This window comes from Podarcis bocagei (assembly GCF_964188305.1).
Source record: "Podarcis bocagei genome assembly, chromosome: Z".
Classification (NCBI taxonomy): Eukaryota; Metazoa; Chordata; class Lepidosauria; order Squamata; family Lacertidae; genus Podarcis; species Podarcis bocagei.
In genome coordinates, this window is record NC_138140.1 from 30,146,753 (window position 1) to 30,169,544 (window position 22,792).

Consider the following 22,792-nt stretch of genomic DNA (forward strand, 5'->3'; position numbering starts at 1 on the left):
ACACTCTACAAATAACATGACAGAACTGATCACAGTTCCTCTGACGGTTATGAAAACAGTATAATTGAATGAAGTTTTCTTAGGCTGGCAAGCCCACTTATGTAAGAGATGCTGAAGACATTGGCTGCAGTGCTTTTAAAAAGAAGCACATGTCAGAGAGTGCACAAACAACAGGGAATGGCCATGCACTCTTGAGCTAATAGGTTCCATGTGCTTATCATTAGGCTACGGGAGAGTTGGAAGGGACAAAGCTGACCAACTAGAAGACCATGATTGCAATCCTGTGCATGTCTACTCAGGAGCAATTCCTAGAGGTCAATGGGGCTTTATCACAGGTAAGACCTATGCTCATCTACCCCTAGAAGGAAGTCCCATCTAAGCCACTGAACAGGGTCACTGTGCAGTGGAGACTGGCTCATTGGGGGAAATGGCGTGTTTGCCCCATCAAGCTCAGTCTGCCCTCAGCCAGCCCCTACCTGTCTATCCTCTACTTATGGTCAGTTCAGGGGGTGGCCCTGGCTGTCAGCCTCTTCCTTAAGCTCACTGATGCCTTTGAAGAACTTGGGAAAGGAGACAGGAGCAAAATGAGATTGAGTTGGCTCTGTCTGATATTGGCTCTGTCTCTGTTGACCTCCTTGGTTTCTGCTCTGAAAGTCCTAATGGGCAACAGCCTCCACACAAGCCATATCCATATACTCCTCATTGGATTATTTTGGGGTGTTCCCCCCAATAAATAGATATGCCTTTGGGAAAGTTTGGGAATTGCTCAAACAGTCTGATACCATCTTCTTGTTTCTTGGTGACTCATTTGGTTCCAGTTCTGTTGGCACTTATCACCTGACTTTGCTGTTAGAAAGAGTGCTATAAACCATAGGGATTACTGCTATTGGTCACGCCAATAGTAATAATTAGACCAAATGGCACACTAGTCCAGCATCCTGTTTGCTACAGTAGTCAAACAGATAGATGCCTTTGTGAAGTCCACAAGTAGGGCACAAGGGCAATAGCCTTGCTCTTTCTGTGGCCCCCCAGCAACTGGCAATTCAGAGGAACTAGCAATTCAAAGGAAAATGGTTCCATTCCAGTCTCTGGTCCAAAAGATTGTTATGGATCACAAGCCAGGCAGGAGGTATGCAAGCGTAGCCTATATATATAGGGTCCCAGCCACACGCAAACATGAATGCAATTATATTGGATAACAGAAAACATTTTACGGAATTGCTGCAGCTGAGCAGCTCACTCTTTAAAACAGAAAACAGCCCCCCAGAAGTTTTCATATAGATGAAACTCTTCCAGGAATGCAGCTGCATGTTTGGCTACCACTTCTAACTAAACATTTGTGTTTCCACTCTCCTACAAGAGGATTCTTAGGGATATTGTGAAGATATACATCCCTGCGTTTAAAGAGATAATTTATGGCCCCTCAACAGCTGCAACAGATTTGGACTGTCCAAGGGTAGTAAATCTAGAAATATTTAGAACAAGATGCAAAATATTGCTTCTGTCAACTAAGGCCTTTTCCCTGATAATAGCTTTGGTTTAGTTAATAAAATAAAATAAAAAACACCAGAAGATAAAATGGAGCAACTTTCCTACCACCTCAGACACTCCTGCGTAATTTTTACATTACAGCTACTTCACATGGTTAATTAGTCAGTCTTTGGTTTGCTTCACATTAAAATCAGCCAACAGGTAAGCAGAATTATTCCATTTTGTCCTTGATAGGAACTGTTTGAAAACCAGAAACACAGGAAACACCCTAAGGCCAAAACATAACCATGTGAGTAGAAATTTGTGGATGCACCATGTTGGTTTAGTTACTCAACTTCAGCCTCTGGTTGATCTGGAAACAAACACTGCAGTGCTGTGCATGCCGATTCAGAAATAAGTCTCAAAAATTCACGAATAATTTTTCATTACTTGTGAAACACATGCATACCTCTTGAGGCTCATTGAATAGCTTAGAGCAGTAAATTATGGTTTGCTGTAGGTCTTGGTAGTCATCTTTCTGAGCTGAGGTCTATTGCATTTTGTAGGGTTCTTTTCTCTTTGAGGAAGATTGAATGGGATTGCAGCATGACATTTCCATGGAGCTGAGGAGGATGAAATGGAATAGTTCGTGTCTAGAGTGCAGGTAGCAGAAAACTCAGGATGAATATGACCAAGCACAGGTTAGTGCCCATTTTAGGGCCTACTCTGTGATGGTGGCAAAAATAAGCAGCTTATTTCTCCACCACCATTGTATTTGTCAGTGTTGGCAACAAGATCAAATAAGTGCTCTACATCACCGTTTCTCAACCATGGGTGATATGACCCACTGCCCCCCCCCGATATTCTAAGGGGGCCACAGGTAAAAATTGCGTTAATGGGGGGCCATGGCATGAGACTAGGGAACACTGCCTCAAACAAAATGGTAACTGTCAGCAACCAGCTATTATTGCTATGCACCAGATTTGGCTGAATACTGAATCTTGAATGGAATCAGGCCAAATAATGTCAACCTGGGATTTAGCCATGTCAGGTTGAGGCAGCCCTGGATTGCCCTGGATTGGGCTGGGTCCACCTGGAAATATCTGACATTGTCAAAGTGGGGGCAGAAGGAGACATGCAGGTATCCTGTGTATGTCCCTTTCCCCTCCTCAACCACATGCTAATCAGAGTTGTAAATGCACATCTCCCCTCCCCCCCTCCAAATAACACGTTTAATTGTGCAAGGTTCCCAGATTGGTTCAGAGCCCAGATCAGAGTCGGGTTAGCACCAAATTATCCTGGATCAGGTCAGAAAGAGCCATGAACTGGTTCAGGGGGCTTGTGCTTTCCTCTAATAGTTACTGAGGGGAATTATGGACTGCCTAAGTTACACACACACACTTATGAACGACTACAAATGGAGTAATGGGGGGGGAATCCCATTCCTACCCATTCATTAATGAACATGATACCACTTATTTAGTTCAATTTTCCTGTTGTTATGAAACAAATGAAGCTCATTGAAGGATCTGAACAGCCTAGAGTTGTGCCTTGCTGTAGTTCTCAGTAGGTATCTTCCTGACCTGAAGCATTGTTGTGTTTTTTCTTCTTCTATTGGGGCATCAGCCAAGTCCAAAGGGATGAATAAAGGAAAGAACAGATGAATTAAGGAATGAATGATTGGTCCAATGAGCCCTAAGAAATGGCTTGTTTTGTGGCTTGTGGTCTTTGCCAGTCTGCTTGTGTTCCACAGCAGGGAATGGATGGTTCCCCTCTCCAGGCATTTTGTGACAGCAAGCATGCTTTTCAATAGTCTTGGGAGATATAAAATATTACTTTCTGTGTTTTAAAATTAGCAACAGATGACATGGTGCTATGTTTGTTCCAGAGTTTACATTGAGTTTTACTCTCCAGTTTTTGTTTTTGTTTTTAAAAGAATGATAGTGAAAATATCTGAGCTATTCTAGTTGTAAACATATTGTATACCCATTTTTGTTATCATTATCAGACTGTCAACGATCCTTGTTTTCCAACAGGCTTCCAATTCTGCAAGGCACACCAAGTTAACCATCTGCTAAATTTATGTGAATTCAGGGACTTATAGTTACAATAAGAAATACTAATGGGAATCTAATGAATGGATTGTGTGAGTATCTGCAACATCAGAGGATGCATGGTCAGTTTAATTCTGACCATATTTACCAAGGAGTAAGTTGCTTTTATCTCTACTTAAATAATTCTGCTTGAGGGTGACTCCACACTAGGGATGGGTGAATCTGTCAGTCTCTTGTTTTTCCAGTCTCAGATTTTGTCCGCCCTATTTCTATATGTTTTTGTTGTTTTTGTTGTTGTCATCCCCATGAAAATGTGTGCACCTAATTCATGTGCATTTCTCCAAAGGCATGCATTTTTGCCTGGTATATGCATGTTTGCAAGTTATTTTCCCTCTAACGATGCATTTATAGATGTTATTTTCACTAATGCAGGTTTTTGCTTGTATGCAATTTTTACTAATATACATATTTTTGTACACTTTTTTTGACAGGAGAACTGTATTGTAAAATTTGGAGAGGTGCAGATTTTTAAGGACAGGCGGTGTTTTATTTTGCGTTTACAGGCGGAGTCCCCAGATCCTGCACGGTCCCCCCGTCATGTGAATAACGACTCAAGACAACGTGCTATGGGATTAAATTGGCCACAACTTTATTAAATTTCAAATGTGGGTAGACCTTGGCTCAGGCATTGGGCGTTCTCCCTCCCCGGTCCCCAGCCGGGGACCTAGGGAGCATCAGGGTTATCCAGTGTGTGTGGGGGGGGATGGGCCGGCTCTGGAGAACATATGTTCAAGCAGAGATGGCCGCCGCCGTAACGCCGCCGCCGCAGGAGGGAGCAATGACGACCTTTCGGTGTACGGCCAAAGCCTCCCTTCAGAAAACCCCTTTAACGGGGAACCCTGGTATCGCCGCCGCAAGACGAAGATGGACAAAAGGATTCCGCCCAAGGCCTGATACCGCCAAAGTTGTGACGTTTTGCTACGGGAAAGGCGAAACCTGCCAATGCAGGGAAATTCCTTTCCGGCCCTTTAACAGCGACCTTAACGTAGCAGCGCCCGCATACCTGTGAAGAAAAGTTAACCTGCAAAACCTGTGAAGAAAAGTTAACCTGCAAAAGAAGACATTAACTGAGGGTGGGTAGGGTGGGAGAAGCTCTGGAGCCAAGTGAGGATTCCCAGATAAGATCTTCCCTCTATTGTGTGGGCAGGTAATCCCTCCCCTACCTGGCCTGGTCTCCTTGGCAACGCTTCCCCCAGGTGGGATTGGACAACTGACAGGGGTTGGCGGAGACCTCCAGGTATCCCACCTGAGGGAAGGCAAAGCCAAGCCTATGCTGTTGGAGCTGCTCCAGATCTAGGGGCTGCACGCGTCCACGCAAAGGGCGCCCCCCATTTTAAGCGGGGAACGGTCATTGTCTGTTGGTTTGGGAAGTGCAGATCTGATAAGTGTTGCCTAGCCCCCTCATCTATTTTGTAAGATTTCAACAGGACACCAAAAGCAGGCCAAGACATTTTGCCACCTCTTGGCAAGGGACAAGATGGTGCTCACCCCATTCCACTTATAGAAGCAGACCAGTTGAATTGTACTTCTAACACTGGTGATAGAATAGTATTTTCCACTGTAAAATACAGGCTTGCTTAGGATGCACAGGGCAGGCCAGTCTGCATACATAGCTGAGTCCTTCCGTAGAGTGGGACTCAGAAGAAAGATTGTCTGTCACCATTGTCCCAAACACTGTCCAGCAACTACTAGCTCATCTTGCCTATTAGTAGAGCTGGCCCTGAGGTACATATACTTCTCAGACTTATATTTGCAGCCTTCAGGCTAGAAATGTCCTCTTTTTCTTCCTTCTCTGAAAGTGGATTCTCATCGGGCTAAATAAGCTGGGATGTTTCTGCACTTTTATATAAGATCTCAGAACATGCTCACAGGCCTGTCTTACCCATTGAGGCTAGTGGTGCGGGGCACCGGGGTGCCAAGTTCTGGAGGGCGCCAGGTGAGAGTCTGGGGAACACCGAACAAGTGCACTGAGTGAGCAAGGGTGCGTATGCAGCTCCACCGAGTGTTGGCTCGGGTTTTTCCTTTTTAGCCTGCAGGTGCTGAATTCTGTGGGGCGCCAGAAGGCTAAAGGGGAAAAACCAGAACCGACGCTTGGCAGGAGCAGCGCACACACCCTCGCTCACTCGGCACAGGCCCGCTCACTCAGTGTGCTGCCTACCATGGCCACCGTGGCACAAAGCAGCCAGCTGAGCCAGGAGCCACATCCAGCCTCCCCCTCTTTCCCGTCGGAGGAGTCGCCCTCCAGCCTCTGCCCACCTCCTCCAGCCCCCAAAAAAGGTCAACTCTGGGAAAGGGGGTGGGGCACTGGAGGGGCACTCTTTGCACCATGGTGCCAGATATGCTTAAGACGGCCCTGTCTGCTCATTTAAGCCTTGGTGTGGGGATCTGGGTGGGGGAAGGCAGGAAATGTGCATGTTTTGGGTTTGTGTGCAAGAGAGATCTTCCTGCCCTGCTGGCATTTCTCATGGAGTGATACAGACATGTAGCCCTGTACACACATTTCCTTAGGAGTAAGTGTCACTTAAAGAAACTTACTTCTAAGTATTTATGCAAAGAATTTCACTTCCAATTAAAGAAAGGTAGGCTTGTCCAATTTTTTTATTTTTTAAAAGCTCAGAACCAAATCCTTCTGATCTATTACAAATGTTGTCGACTTGCAGCTCTTCTGTGGGGTGGGGTGGGGAGATATCTTAAATGCTGTCAGTTGTAAAATGTCCTGCCTAGTTCTCACTGGGCTAATGGGGGCCTGTTGACATTGGGTATTTATACAGATGTGTGGCCAAACAGGACTCAGTGGAGTCTCAGTTCTGAATATAGCAACCTCCACCTGGAAATCCCTGTGCACCCAAAATAAACTCTATTCAGGAAGAACCTCCCATGTGTATTTCAGAAGGAAAGAACCACAGAAGCTACATCACCGACTGCAAAGCCGACTGAGGGCTCATTTGTGTGGCATGGCAGAAGAAGATTCATGTTGTCACTATTTAGGTAGACAGAAACAGCAGTTACTCAGCCTCTAGTATCCTTGGAAAAATACTTTGTAGGACTGAGCTGAAATTTCTCAGAAAAGAGTTTTCTGTCAAATTTCTGAACTTCTTTTTCAAACCCTTCCTAAGCTGCCTTTTGTTTTGGAGGCAGGGCAGGGAATAAATCAGATTTATTTATTTATTTATTTTTTTAAAAAAAACTGTTGAAGAATTTCAGTCCTCTGTGGGAATATTTCTCTCAGAGGAGTGGCCCTCCTCCTTTAAAGGGGGTTTTGGAGTTTGGGGAAACTGTCCAGGGAAGGGATTGGGGCAGACTGTGAGGAGACCAAGAAGTGATGGGTGAGGTGTAACTGGCAAAGGGTTTAGTTAGGTGCAAAAGGAGGATGTGCTGGCCTGGTATGGGGGGCAAGGCAGTCGGCAAAAGGGCTGGTCAACATAGGGTTGGTGGGCAGGTGGGGCTGGCAAGTGAAGCAAGCAGGGCCATCACCCCCTAGTATTAAAACATACATGTAAAGCATCTCACCATAGTAGGAAAGACAGACCAGGTGACCAGATCTGCTGTCCAGCTGCTAAATGTTGGCAGGCAATACCAAGACCTCCCTGGTCCCCCCCTCTTTCAGTTCTTTATCTTTAGGCAGGATTTGGACCAGGCCAACTTTCAAATACAGGACTCCTTCAAACAGAGGACTGGCCTCCGACAGTCCTTTGAATTGGAGGGATGTCCTTTGTAAAATAGAGCGCATGGCCACCCTGGAAGCTTTGCGTGTGAATGGTCCCAAGTCTAGTCCTGTACTGTTTTTAACACTTGATTGGGAGCCGCCCAGAGTGGCTGGGGAAACTCAGCCAGATGGGCGGGGTATAAATAATGTTGTTGTTGTTGTTGTTGTTGTTGTTGTTGTTGTTGTTGTTGTTGTTGTTGTTATGATATTTCAAGTTCAAAAGGATCAGGTATTGGCTGGTGTGTGGCTAAGTCTTTGGTGGAAGAGCTGCTGCTTGTAAGAGCCAGCAACGGTGTGTTGGATGGACCATTATATTTCAACCTTCTCTAAAGGAACTTGCTATGCTCACCTGTAGTCTGTAAAACCTAAGTAAAAACCTAAGTAGAAAGGAGTGAGGTTGACCTTCAAATTGGGTGCCTTCTCCATTGATCTGTTAAACATAGTAAGCCTCTGAATACCAGTTGCTGGGAATCGCAAGTATGGAAAGTGCTGTGGCTGCTGTGAGGGTAGGATGCTGGACTAGGTGGGACTTAGACCTGATCCAGCAGGACCCTTCCCGTGTTCTTAGAATATTAGACCAATTCATGGAGGGTAAGGCTATCAATATCTGTTGGTTACAATATCTGTTGGTTACAATACCTCCATTGTGGGAGGTAATATGCCTCTGAATGCCAGTTGAATCACAAGTGATGAGAGTGCTCAGGTCATGTTTTTAGGTTTCCCACAGGCATCTGCTTGGCCACTGTGAAAACAGGATGGTGGGTTAGATGGCTCATTGGCTTGATTCAGCATGGCTCTTCTGACATTCCTATAACCCATGCTGCCACATTTCCTGATATAACAGTTTGGCTTGTGTGTGGCCAACACCTTTTCTTATTGGAGCAGACTGCTACATGTCCCAGCAAAGGCCTCAATTTGGCCAGAGCTCTCTTATTTAGCATACAAAGAATACTGGTTCCTCCAGCCTCATTGATGCACAGGCCCCCTGTTTATCTTGCTTTCTCTGTTCCTCTGTAGGTCTTGGATACTTCCCAGGTCTTTTTTGGATGAATGAGATGGCAGGCAGCATGTGTTTCCCCCAAGGTTCTGGATGAGTCTGTAGTGGTTTAGTAATTTGACAGTAAGATCTTTTCCTGCCTCTGCCCTTGCTGCTAATTTCACCTCATTGTATGCGAAGCTCTCTGCCAACCGTCTGCAGCTGTAATTTTGATATTTTACTAGAGAAAACACTTAACATTCTTTGGTGTAGGGTTTATGGAAAATCCTTGTCTTGGCTTATAAACAGCCCTAATGTTTCCCAGCTGTTGTTCTTCCATATCTCCAAACTCCCAGTGTTGACTACTCACTAGTGTATATTCACCTCCAGGGAAGCCTTGGGCAGCACACACCATCAGTCAGGAATCTAGGCAAGAACTTTGATTCATTCTCTCTGCCTCTCCCTGAAACAACAGCAAAGAACAGCAATAGGAAACTCCAGTTCCATCTGGATACAACTAAGTTCAGTGCCACCCAGCGACTAAGCTGTAAAATGACACTACTCTCTCACACACACCAAACACAACTGGTGGATAAGCAAAGGCACAGGAAGACCAATATGTGCTTTTCCCCTTAGTATAAAAGGGGTTCAAAAATTCATGTGTGGGTGCAGCCAGACGTGAAATCATTTTAGCTGTAAGCTCACTTTGCAAATGAGCTCACCATATTTTGGTCAGATGTTCTGGTGTTCTTCTCCAGACAGAGAGCTCCTGTTGGCTGCATTAGCTGGCTCTGCACAGCACTGATTGGCTGGGAACCAACAAGGTCACTAACCCCACTTCCCTCTCCTCTCCAAAACAATTTCTCAACACACACACAAAAACTGGTTCTGAATTTTATTTTTTTTTAAGAGAGAGGGCATTAATGTAGATAATAATGCTTGAAAGCTTTTAAAAGACAGACACCACACTTGATGAATATAGAGAGGAGTGTTGTAGGCTATTAAATGCATGGTCAAACTACTGGCTGGTAATCTGTCTAACAGATTGCAAAAGTGGAAATTGCAAAAAACTGAGTTTGGGCAAAAGAGGAAAAAAATACAGAATTGCCCCAGTTTGTATATATGCCTGTGTGACCCTCTGTCTACATTAAACATTTAAGCCAGTTTCAGACTTGTCTAATTTATGGTTGAAATTGAGTACTACCAGGGCAGGAATTTGGGGGAGTCATCCAGAGCCCCACTCAGCAAAAGAGTAGACTTACCAAGTAATACTTATTACCACCCAAAGAACTCCCATTGTAAAGCCATTCTGTACAGAGTTAAAATTACACAACTGCACCTCTGCTCTAACTAAGGATGACGTCACACATTAGATAGGTGGATATATACTGTACCCATCTCACCCCACACTTCTACCCAGAGACTCTTGTGACGGGTGAATTCATGCTTCTTCTCCATAGATAAAGGATTTTAAGTACAGGATCTCAGATTCCCTGGTCAGGAACCATGACATCACTGGAACTTTATACAACAGCCTTGTGTTAACAGGAGTCATTGCGGTAGTTTCCACAGGGGAAAAGTTATGTGCATGTGTGGGTCCAAACCAAACAATTCAAAAGGGAAAAGGAGACTTAGAAACCCTCTATTGCTTCTTCTCTATAATGTCGCAATCACCCTTATCATAAACTGTAAAGGAAATCCAGGAAGACAGAGTCACCAACAGGAACAAGGTAGAGTTAACATCTCCCTGCCCAGGAACACAGCAGCGGGTTAAACAAGGCAATAATTTCTTAATTACCAAAGAGGAAACATCAATAAACACTGGCAACCAGCAGCTGGAAAACCTATGCCCAGGAAAACAAATATAACCACGGGTTTTGATTGTGAACATTCACAGCAGAGGTTACTTATTTTGGCAGGCACAGATTTAAGCCTTACAACTAGCAACTCTTTTAGCTGGTGCCTAAGCAGAACCATGTGTCCCCTTGAAAACAAGGAGAAATTTAAACCCAACCCCACTTGTGGAAAAGAGGGGGGTAAGGGAGCTGGGGCTAACAGCTGAGGCTAAGGGCAGAACTTGACACTTCATAGAAGCACATGTAAGGAAAGCCATGGGAAAAACAGGTCTGGTGAGGGGGCAGTTTTTGTGGAGAAAGGCAGAAGTGCTTCAATCAGGGAGAGAGGGGCCACATGTGGCCCTCCACAACTTTTTATCTGGCCATCAGGATTCTTCCCCTGACCACATTCCCTTCCCAGCCATGCATCCTCTCCCTAAGCCATAACATTCCCCAGCCCTGCAATGCACCCCCTTTGAGGGTGGCTGGAATGTGGCCTTTGTTGTACAGTTACTGACTCACATTTGCATGCATGAAAGAGTTGATCTGAGTTCATGCTGCAAGTGTGGCTGCAAGTGTGGCTCAGCAGCTTCTGCTCTCCACTTCTCAGTTTTCTCTCTTTATGCTTACTGGAAGAAGTGAAAAAGGAGCCGTGTGCCTTGGCTCCCAACTCAGCAAATGCCGCAAGTAAACTGAGTCTCCCTAAAATGAGCTGTTAAAGCCTGCATCTTTGCCAACTTGCAAATTGCACTATCCTTTTTGTAAGAAAACCAAGTACTTTCCTTTTTTGAGTTGTTCGTAACCTTACTCATCTTTATTTTATTCCCATCCAATGGAGACTTATTTGGTGTAACTCTGTGAGTAAAATATTCACCTATCTACAAAGCTAAGTGTCTGTGATTTATTCTAGCCAAGGTGTTTTTGTGGGGAATGTTTGCTTAAAGGTGGATGAGGCCAGATGTAAAATCTAACCAGGTATTAATGTGTGTGGAGCAATCACCATGGTACTTAGCTCTGTTACTAGAGAGTAGGATCTCTCTTCCAAACCCTTTCCCCAATAGTCTTGAATTCTAATAATGGCTCTTGCTTGCCTGGAAGGAGGATAGGGAGGGGTGTGTGAGCATGCATAGAAACTGTACTACTGTACAAAGGTAAACTTTACACTCATTGCTCCATCAACTTTTTTCTCTGGCTCTGCCTGCCACTTGTATGTAGCCCCATGAAGCTTACCCATAAGGGCAGGAAAAAGCCCCCACCCCACCCCAGTGCTTTAATACTTACTCCATTTATCATCTCTTTGCTCCAAACTGCCTCCCTCAATGTGGTTTGCCTCCACAAAAACAGTAGGTGTGTGTGTGTTACTCTTGGAAACATGCTTTAATGTGAAATCCTTATGTTCAGATACAGAAGCATGGCCGACCCCCACCACAGCTTTTCAACAGATGTCAATAATTTGTATTTTTATACTTTTCTTCCTCTTGATGTGTCCTCTTTATAGTGGATCTCTGTACTCTATAATGGAAAGAAATAGAAAAGTTAATTTAAAATACTGAAAATACATTTGAAATAATATTCACCTGTAAAGATCCCAAAGTACATATCCTCTTCTATTTGTAACCAGTGTAGTCTTTTTTGTATTTTGTTGGAAGGTTTGATTGTGTTCATCTATTTTTATTCTGTTTTCTTCTGTGTAAGAAATGTAATAAGATTAAAATGATAAAAAGGTAATACCTGAATTTTCTGAAGGTCAATCTGCAAATTGTAATGCTCACTTATTTGTTATCACGCAAGGTCTGAGGCAACTGAGAGATGACCAGGAGAGGTGAGAAACTTGAGAAAGGGAAAATCAGAAACTGAAATTAACAGATTCATCCAGCCACATTCTCTGCCATCACCTACAATTTTGACAGAGATGGGGAAGGAAGCAGCGGGTTAAGGGAAGGGGTTGCTTAACTCCTTTTACTCCTTTTTCTCCGCTCCTAAGTCCTCTGTTTCCCCAATCTGAAACAGAGCTGCAAACAGGGGTACAGGTAAAGGTAAAAGGACCCCTGACAATTAAGTCCAGTCGCAAATGACTCAGGGGTTGCGGCGCTCATCTCGCTTTACAGGCCGAGGGAGCCGGCGTTTGTCTGCTCCGCAGACAGTTTTCCCGGGTCACGTGGCCAGCATGACTAAGCTGCTTCTGAAGCAACAGAACACCGACACCAGAGCAGCACACGGAAACGCCGTTTACCTTCCCACCAGAGCGGTACCTATTAATCTACTTGCACTTTTTGGTGTGCTTTTGAACTACATGCTTTTTCAAACCTTTGGGTGTGGGGAAGCTTCTAGGGGGTATTTCTGCATGGAGGAATGGAGACTGCTGTTGCAATTGGTTTGGAAGTCCTTCTGTGTGCTCATGAGGATGGCGTGAGAAGTGGATTGGCAACAGGCTCTCCATGAATAATTGAAAAAGGAGCAAGAGCACCAAAGGAGATGTTTCTGTATGGAGAAGGAGGAAAGGAGGGGGGAGGATAGCTGGCTAATATTGCAGTCCAATTCCTTAGTCACATGTTTGTTCCAGAAAACATTCTCTTGGATCAAATAACATTTTTAGGAGGGTTTTCTTGTTCTTTTCCAATTGTGTTACTTCTCTCAGAACTCTTTCACACAAAAAACCCACTGCTTTAAATCCTGCTGTTGTCACCGAAAACGCAGCATCTGCTCATAAAGGGGCAGTAGTGTGGCTTAAACTCTTCAATGTGCTAATCACTTATTTGAATATAAGCCCTGGAACCCCATTGCAAGCAAAACTGAAAACTCGGAAAAGGAGTTTAAGGGAAAAGGAACCTAAACTATGCACCAAAATTCTGTCTTGAGAAAAACTTCATTCCAAAGCCTGTCTTTAGATGTCAATTTGCAAAAATGTGCTTGATTTGCATAATTTATTCTGCTTGTCCTACTTAGGGGGAGTGGCAAGGAGTTGAAGTGCAGTCCCTGACCACTTCCCCCCAATAGTTTCAAAGAAGAGTAATACAGTCTTTGAAAATGGCAATTCTACTTCTGATTACAGTGTTTCTGACTTAACAAAACAATGTATTTATGGGAAATAAAAGGTCACATAATAATAAAAATGTATCAAAGGATTTAAATAATATACATGCTTTGCAATCTTCCTCTGAGTAGCACTAGAGCACCCAAATATAATTTAGGGGGCAATAAATATTTGGAACATTAAAATGTTACCTACATTGACTGCTATAGGCACATACTGGACTCGTAAACTACAACTAATCCAGAATGCAGTAGCTAGACTGGTGACTGGGAGCGGCCCCCAGAACCATATAACACTGGTCTTAAAGGATCTACATTGGCTCCCAGTACATTTCTGAACACAATTAAATGTGTTGGTGCTGACCTTTAAAGCCCTAAACAGCCTCGGCCCTGAAGGAGCATCTTCACCCGCATTGTTCAACCCAGACACTGAGGTCCAGCTCTGGGGTGGTGGTGCTTCTGACAGTTCCCTTATCGTGAGAAGTAAAGTTACAGGGAACCAGGCAGAATGCCTTCTTGAAAGTGAAAAGCCTGGCATTTCCATGCGCTCTGGCACTTGTCACAGTGTCCTGTTGTGCCAGAAGTGGTTTTGTCATGCTGGTCACATGTCCCGCAAAGCTGTCTGTGAACAAACACTGGCTCCCTCATCCTGAAGCAAGGTGAGTGCTGCACCACATAGTCAAGTTTGACTGGACTTAACCATCCTGGGGGTCCTTTACCTTTACCTTCATAAATTATCATCATTATCATCATCATCAACAACAACATCTTCTATTTGGAACAGTTTTACTTGTTTTCTCATTGGAATGGCTTTATTATAACTGGATATTCTATTGCTGTAATCTGTCCTGGGACCTTATGGTGAAAGGCAGGTAAGAAATCTTATAAATAAATAAGCAAGCAAGCAAGCTGCCATATAAAGAATCAATCCATTTAGTTCAGCATTATCTATACTGACTCACACTGGATCTTCAGCCCAACCCTATGTTTGGTGCTTTGGAAGCACTTAGCACAGGACTTGCAAATCAACTTCGCACAGCGCTTCCCAATCACCTTCCCAATCCTGGGCACTTGGGGGAGCACAGCACACCTTGAAAGGGGCCATCACCCGACATCATTCTGATGTGCATTGTCCAGCTAACCTGTCAAAGTTGGCCTATGGGGGTGAGATGAGAGAAGGAATGGGTCCGCTGAGCCAAAAAAGGTTCCTAACCTCAGGATTACAGGGAAGAGCTTCCAGTCAGGTAGGCTACCTTCCAAGCAGTATGTTAGTTGCAATATCTCTTAACTTCTTTTATTTAAAGAAAGCACTGTGCAAATCGGTTTACAACTGGCACTCAAATATGAATAAGCTGTGAAGTTCCCAATTTGCAATTGTGTCTTTCTAACTGTAGTCTTGGCATTTTCGCTTTCCCCTCCTTGTGTAATGACCTAATGCATGATGAATGGATTATTGGATGAGTAGTGAATCTCCCTCACATTTTGTACTGAGAGTTAGGAATTCCCAGAAAATAGTTTCAACCTTAGATGGCAAATAAGAAACAGAAAACTCAGGCCAAGCAATTTGATTTATCTGATGGGGCCAGTGTCAGCACCTCATATCCTTGAGCAGCTTCCTGTCGTATGACTCTGTTAAGGTTCCTCGTGGATTAAAAGGAGACTCCAGCTATATTAGGAATTGAAAGTAAAGATTGATGCTAAAGATGTTCCAAAACACATTGAACTGCAATAAATCTTCTTGGCTAGCATTTTGTAGCACATTTTCTCCTTTTTACATGATTTCTGAGCCTGAATCCAAGGTCCTTGTCCTCATATCAAAGTGGGCAGTTGCAACCACCAAATAAAGTTCTGTGGGGAGTTGGTAACCATTTGTGTGCTGAAACCTGTCCTCACATTTGCCCCCTCCACAAAAATTCATTCCACTGCAAGAGCAGAATCTGTTTTTCTGCCTCATTTATTTATTTAGATGATATATGCACTACTTAATTGCAATGGTCTACAAATTGCTGCAGAAATGTGGGGAACTGATTTTAAGCTCGGAAAAACGAGGAATGGACGTGGCAGAAATTGGCAGTTACTCCCATCCTTTTTTCCAAGGGATGATCCTTGCAATAGATTGCGTTGCTAAACTAAAGTAGTATTTACATATACTAGTGTGGGACACAGAGGTAGAAATGCAAATAAGAAAAAAAAATTGAAAAGGTTTTTTGGGGAGGATCCTAGAACTACTTAGTATTCTACGGGGGAAAGAGGCAGTATTTATCAAATAAATACACATTCTAAACTGATCAATGTTTGTAAATATGATTTCATAAATTCCAAGTCTTGCTCAGAAATAAAAAAGGTGGTTTTGAATAGGCTTGGACATTCTGTAGCCTCTAATGTTTTCTATGGAACAAGTTACTGGCTTAAGTTTTTCCATTGTTTCGTTTCCTATTAATTGTTCAGCTGCTTGGTGTAATTATCTAATAACCTTCAGGAATCTGGCATCACGATTACAGAGTTTGTTCCAATTTCACCTTGTAATTGGCTACTTAATTCAAAGTAAGAGGCATGCTAGTTCATGAAATTCAAGATACTGTCATATTGTAGTCAAATCAGTTTTTGGTTTCTCCCCCCCCCCCCATTTTTTTCTTTTCACTTTCTTACATTTCCATTCCCCTCCCCCTCTTTTTTGTACTTTTTTACTCCTCTTTGTCTTGACATGGAGGCACTGGAACCTTCAGAATTATGACTCTTTTCATAATTATACTGGCTTCATTCTCTTCCTAGAAACTGTAGCCCTGTGGATAGGTGCAGCCAGAAAGTAGCGAAGGCAAGTATCTGAGCAGTCAGGACTGGTCCCAACGTTGTTGGCCTTTGCAGCATACATTGCCCTATAGATGCACTCATGAAAGTAGTAGTAGAATAAGCTGCAAGGGTGTTGTTGTTGTTGTTTAGTCGTTTAGTCGTGTCCGACTCTTCGTGACCCCATGGACCAGAGCACGCCAGGCACTCCTGTCTTCCACTGCCTCCCGCAGTTTGGTCAGACTCATGTTTGTAGCTTCGAGAACACCGTCCAACCATCTCGTCCTCTGTCATCCCCTTCTCCTTGTGCCCTCCATCTTTCCCAACATCAGGGTCTTTTCGAGGGAGTCGTCTCTTCTCATGAGGTGGCCAAAGTATTGGAGCCTCAGCTTCAGGATCTGTCCTTACAGTGAGCACTCGGGGCTGATTTCCTTAAGAATAGAGAGGTTTGATCTCCTTGCAGTCCATAGGACTCTCAAGAGTCTCCTCCAGCACCATAATTCAAAAGCATCATTTATTCGGCGATCAGCCTTCTTGATGGTCCAGCTCTCACTTCCATACATCACTACTGGGAAAACCATGGCTTTAACTATACGGACCTTCTGCAAGGGTGTATGCAGATGCAAATGAGCCACTCAGTTCCATACACAGCAAGGCAACTTTGTGGGGAAGGCAGCAAGGTCAGCAGTGGAACAAGCTGATCGGGCACCTGGGGCGGCGCTCGTGCCCTGTTCCCGGGGGCAGGGTCACCCACCCACGGGGGCACCAGGAGGCCTCCAGAGTCTGCCTGCCTCCTCCCACTCAGCCACCCTACAGCTGAGGGGGAGGTAGTGGGAGGACCGTTTGGGGCCAGTATGGAGCCTGCAGTCACTTAAGTCCCCGCATCACTCCCAGGAGAGATGCGTGGCTTGGGCGTGCTGCAGGCCCGCAGTGAGTGCTGCCCACAATTTTGTCACAACTCCCCCCAGTGGGGACACCTGGGGCAGACTGCACCTACCGCACCCTGCTTGCTACGCTCCTGAGCAAGGTGCCTTCAGTTTCTGGATGCCAGATATCAGACATAGAAAGTTTAAAATACTGAAAGAAGCCTATTTGAAAACAAAACAATCACCGCAGCAAAGGCCGTTTTGATTTATTTCTTCAGTTTTTTAGCATGTTTCTCAGATTTCTGATAATGCACACAGAGTTTTTTGGTGACAAAGCAATAAAATGCCAAGATGCTGGATGGAAAAATGCCGAAATTAGCAGCAGCTGCAGTGACCCAGTCGAGTGAGTAGATGCAATTTTTTTGTCCATGCCATATGTGTTGCTGTCTCATCTCCTTAGCTTTCTGAACAGAAGGGTTAGATGACCCCAGCAGGCAGGACAGAATCCAGAAACAGTTGCAAAAGGTGATGGGACAGCTTTGTCCTGAACCTCCTGGCCATTGGTGGGTACATGATGGCCAAATATCAGTCCCCGCTCATGCTCTGATTCATCCCTCAACATGTTTCAGAACACATAATTATCCTGTTTACATTAAAAGGCAGAACAAACTAGCTACAGCAGATGCTTTAAAAAAACAACAACACATTTTTTGTTGCTGAAAGTATGCAAGAGAGGTTTCTGTTGTGAAACTTACTCTCCCCCACCCCGTGAAATTTCTTTGCTTCCCTGCCTCCACACACTTAAACCTGAAATAGTGTTCCTGAACTGGATGGTTATGCTTGCATGTACTAATGCCCAAGGCTTCCCAGTTTATTGTGGTTTATTTGAAGGAGCAGCATGCTGAGTCATGCTGCCCATTCGCCCCTGCTTAGCTCCTCCCTTGGGATGAGCAAGTTAAACAAACCAGGAAACCTTGGCTTCCCATTATGTCTGAGCTGGAGATTTCAGCTTGTGAGGGAGCACCAGATCTAGGAACACAGGAAGTTGCTATATACCAAGTCATACCGCTGGTTCATCTATATCAGAATTGTTGATACTGACTCTCCAGGGTTTCAGGCAGGGGAAATTCCCAGCTCCAGCTGAAGATGCTGGGTATTGAATCAGGGACCTTTTCCATGCAAAACAAGTCCTGTACTGTTCAGCTATGGCCCTTTCCAATTATGGATCCCCAATTTGGGCATAATCACATTATGTGAAGAGAAAAGTGGGAGTAATCATAATGAACCATTATAAAACAGGTAAGCCCAGCTTACCATGATGTTCAAACTCAGCCATTGTGTAGTACCTGCAAGTTAGCTAGAAATATAGGACTGTATACAACATTCTGTCTGCTAGCATAAGGGAGAGCTTTAAATGATGTATTTACAGAGGAATCCAGTGCAATAATTGTGCTTGTGGAAAGTCGTTGAGCAACAAATTGTGCTCTCTATTGTGCAGCAAAGGTACCAGCAACCTGCTTATGCATTCTTTTAAGCAACAACATTGTCCTGGCTCAAAACATTTCACCAGCAGAACGAGTACACAGCTAAGTGGCTCTAACTTAGCACTACATAGGATGCAACCCATAGATATTAGCCTGAGTATGGACATTGTTATGAGGTGGCTCAGACCCCCTGTCTTTTTGTGCTGGACCCCAGATCTCCTGCCCCCTCCCTTTTAAGAACTTTTCAAAAAAATTGCATATAGGGTGACTAAGCTCACTGCAAACTATAGTCCTGTTTAGATCCCAGTCTCTGATTATCTTAATTCGCCCAGAGACAGCCATACTTATAAATTAGCACATACAGGTCTTATGCAAATGTGGGTATGGGGCAGTGCCGCATACACTCCTGCGCTCCTGAGAAATACCGTATTTTTTGCTCTATAAGACTCACTTTTTCCCTCCTAAAAAGTAAGGGGAAATGTGTGTGCGTCTTATGGAGCGAATGCAGACTGCGCAGTTATCCCAGAAGCCAGAACAGCAAGAGGGATTGCTGCTTTCACTGCGCAGCGATCCCTCTTGCTGTTCTGGCTTCTGAGATTCAGAATATTTTTTTTCTTGTTTTCCTCCTCCAAAAACTAGGTGCGTCTTGTGGTCTGGTGCGCCTTATAGAGCGAAAAATACGGTAATTACATGTAGAATGAAGCAAGGGTATGGGGAAGATTCCTTCTCCTCTGAAATGGTGCCCCTGAAAATGAAGACCAAATCATCTGTGAATCGTGCCTGCATTAAATTGAATTGTGAAGCAAGGATCCAGTTGCATTTTCAACAATGGGCAATCTCTCTCAAAATCTCTCTTGTCCTATGTGCTGGGTAACCATCTGAAATCAATACACCTAGAGATTATTCACGGAGCTTATAAGAGACAACAGAGATTGGCCCATATAATACATGATGCAGGGCAATCATATTCATTGCCAGAGAAGAATTTGTGTCCGCTTGTGGGAAGTGCAGCACACAATGCCTACTTTGTTGATGAATACCATTCTATTATATCTTGTATTATAAACAAAGATTTCTGGAATCTGCCTATACAATAGTACTCTTGAGGATGGAGAGCCCTTGGGGAGCCACTGTGATCCTCATTATTAGACAGCCATCGTTCATATTATGGGGGTCATGTTCCCTGCTTTAGATTAGCAATTACTCTCTGGAACATATGGCCAATTACTTTGTCTAGCATCTTTTAGCTTACAGTGGTACCTCGGGTTAAGAACTTAATTCGTTCTGGAGGTCCATTCTTAACCTGAAACTGTTCTTAACCTGAAGCACCACTTTAGCTAATGGGGCCTCCTGCTGCCACCGCACCGCCTCTGCATGATTTCTGTTCTCATCCTGAAGTAAAGTTCTTAACCCAAGGTACTATTTCTGGGTTAGCGGAGTCTGTAACCTGAAGCATCTGTAACCCGAGGTACCACTGTACTCATGTACTCACTACTTCCTGGGGCGGGGGCAGCGGGGGATTATTTCAACTAAGAAGATACCTTGTCACAAAAGACTTTTTGAGTCCTTGCTCCTTGTTTCCCAAATGTGTTTATTTATCTTTGTCTTATTTACCATAGAACTGCATTCTACCAAGCATCAATTTTAACCTCATTCACTTCATTCTGCATGCCACACTAGTGAGGTCTCCCCACTCCTTCTTCCACTACACCAGGGTCAGAAAAACAAGTTTTTGTTTCCCAGAATTGTGTGCTTTGTTTTTTAATTGCCACCTATATTATTGTAGCCTTTTCATATGCTAGAGTAATTTCTTGAAAAGGTCAACCTGTAGACCCATTTTGCATTTTCATATATAGTTAACATGTTCTATATCATGTTAAGATAATTTCCCTAAGTTTCATTATCTAGCAACAATTTTTCAAAGTGGTATTTTATAATTGCATAAAACAACTAGAAAAGTGACATGCAAGATGTATCAGAATTTCTCTATTTTTTTTCTGGAGTTCCATTAAGAGACATTTCCAAGACAATAAAGAGTAAGTTAGTGATCCTTTATTGCATTGATAGTTTTGCTTTTCCATTTGTTGAACTGGCAAAAAAAAAAAAAAAAACAGGAAGGAAGAAGAAGAAAAGGAGTTTGGATTTGATATCCCACTTTATCACTACCCAAAGGAGTCTCAAAGCGGCTCACAATCTCCTTTCCCTTCCTCCCCCACAACAAACACTCTATGAGGTGAGTGAGGCTGAGAGACTTCAAAGACTAGCCCAAGGTCACCCTGCGGCTGCATGTGGAAGAGCAGAGACGCAAACCCGGTTCCCCAGATTACGAGACTACAGCTCTTAACCACTTCACCACACTGGTTCTCTCAGTGGAAGGAACAAAATCAGATGAGCTTAGTACAATAAAAACTTGGTTGAGCACTTTCCATTGGTCACAACCAGAGCTTTTTTTCAGCTGGAACTCGCTGGAACTCTGTTCCAGCACCTCTCAAGTGGGCGCTATTGCCATTATAAGAGAACAAGGGAGGCGTTCATGGTGAGTTCCAGCCCCTCTTTTTCTACAAAAAATAGCCCTGGTCACAACACACTTTTTTTCCACCTCAGCAAAGGAAAAGTAAAATTTAAATGTTTTATATCTATTCTCTTATTTGAGGTTCTTAGTATTTTTTAAAAATAACAAAATTGTAACTGAAATGTGTTTAACATGCAACATTTCTTGTGACCAGTGTAATGCCACAATGGTGCAACTCACATAGCATAAATTGATTGTCCTAAACCTCTTTTTGGGACTGTTGTATTTTCTTCCCTGATAATTTAATAATTATTAGGGGAGCAATCCTATGCACAAGAAACTGGCATAAAGCAAGCCAGTGTAAATTAAGAGTCAAGTTACACCAGATCCAAACTCTGTTCAGAAGTGAGGCTACTGCTGCTGCTCTGCCTTAGCCTGACAGGGGGGAAACATGCCTTAAATAGATGTTCTGCGCTAGGTTGCCAGGTTACATGAGTGAGCTCATGACCTGCCTCTCTGGCCCTAACCCTGCGAGACCTCCAGAATACCCTCAGAAAACCATCCAGGAGGAGCAAGTTATGCCAACATATCTTTGGCTAAGCCAGGCTCTTAACGGGCCAGTTCTGGATTGTGGCGATGCACGTGTGCACAGTCGCACACATATTGCAAAAGTGTAAAATGGTTGTTGCCTGTATTCACCCATTCCTACCCACACAGTTGTAGTTTGCTATCCTTCAAAAAGACCCCACCATGGAGCTCATCCTTTCCCCCCAATTTTTTTTATTAGTTTTCCAATTTTATAATAAACACAAAAGAAAAACATTACAATATTAAATAGACAGACAAACAAACATATATCCTAACTGTTAAAATCCCAGTTTAAATATCATTGTTAGGTGACTTCCTCAAATCCCCCCCTAATGTTTCCATAATAGCAGTTTTCCAATATCCACTTTCAAATAAAATTAACTTATTCCATTAACATCTTTCTTTTGTTTCATATTGTTCTCAATCCATAATGTTATACAATTCAACCTATTTTACTCCTAGGCCAATTTGGTACCATGGAGCTCATCCTGTTTGGCCTCAGGGAAAAGTCTAAGTTATTTCTTGTCATAGCCCCCCAACTTTCCTTCCAGGCTTTGGAAATATAACACAAGAGAGGGGACTACGGTTGCCTTTTCCTTCCACCCCAAGCCAGCTCCCATTTGCTCGTGTTTCCCTGCCTTAAAAGGAACAGAATGCCATCCAGGATGTTATCTCATTTAGCAGGATATATTAGTAAGCTCAGCAAAAATAAGTAGACACTGACTTGCTTTGAAATCTCTTCTGAATTGTGTGTGTCTTTTGTAAACAGGCTTCCTTCTCCTCTGCAAAGAACAATGGACAACATTTGAGCATCTCCTAGGTGAATGGAGGACAATGTGTACACAAGCATACCACAACAGAACCAGTGCTGAGTGTTAGGATCAAGCTACTAGCTTACTTGCCAAGGTTAACAGCAACTCTCAAGCACAGCTTTGCAGGAAAATACCTGCTCTGTTTATCCAAAGAATGGGGCCTCTTTATCATAAGCATGGTATGCGCTACACAGACTTGTTCAAGGATGATTTCTGAAAAGCATGTTATCTTTTTTATATTAAAAAACCCACTGCATGGGAAAGGATATCACTGCACGTTACAATGCAAACATGTGCGATAGAACTCTTGGTTATATCTCTTGTTCATTTAAAATTATTCCTGAAATTTTATTTTGAATAATTAGACATGCATGAAAAAGCCTACAACATGTAAGTATATTTATCATATTAAAAACTATTACACACACACACACACCTTAGTATCTTTGTATCTGAAATTGCTTGTGCATTCTGAGAAATGAAAGTTTTGTTCTATTTTTGAAATAAGTGGCTAAAATCAATTTTGAAAGCTCCAGCCCACTATGCTTGATTCAAAAAGCAACACAACTGTACTACTACTACTACTACTACTACTACTACTACTACTAC

The 22,792-nt window shown here is 43.4% G+C and overlaps 1 long non-coding RNA gene across 1 annotated transcript; it reads left to right on the forward strand.

Moving 5' to 3' along the window:
* Window positions 1–216: 216 nt before the first annotated feature.
* LOC308579310 lies at window positions 217–22,492 on the forward strand. The gene is made up of 3 exons (XR_014004403.1): window positions 217–335; window positions 3,507–3,678; window positions 22,141–22,492. It is a non-coding gene; the product is annotated as an uncharacterized lncRNA (long non-coding RNA).
* The last annotated feature ends 300 nt before the right edge of the window (window positions 22,493–22,792 follow it).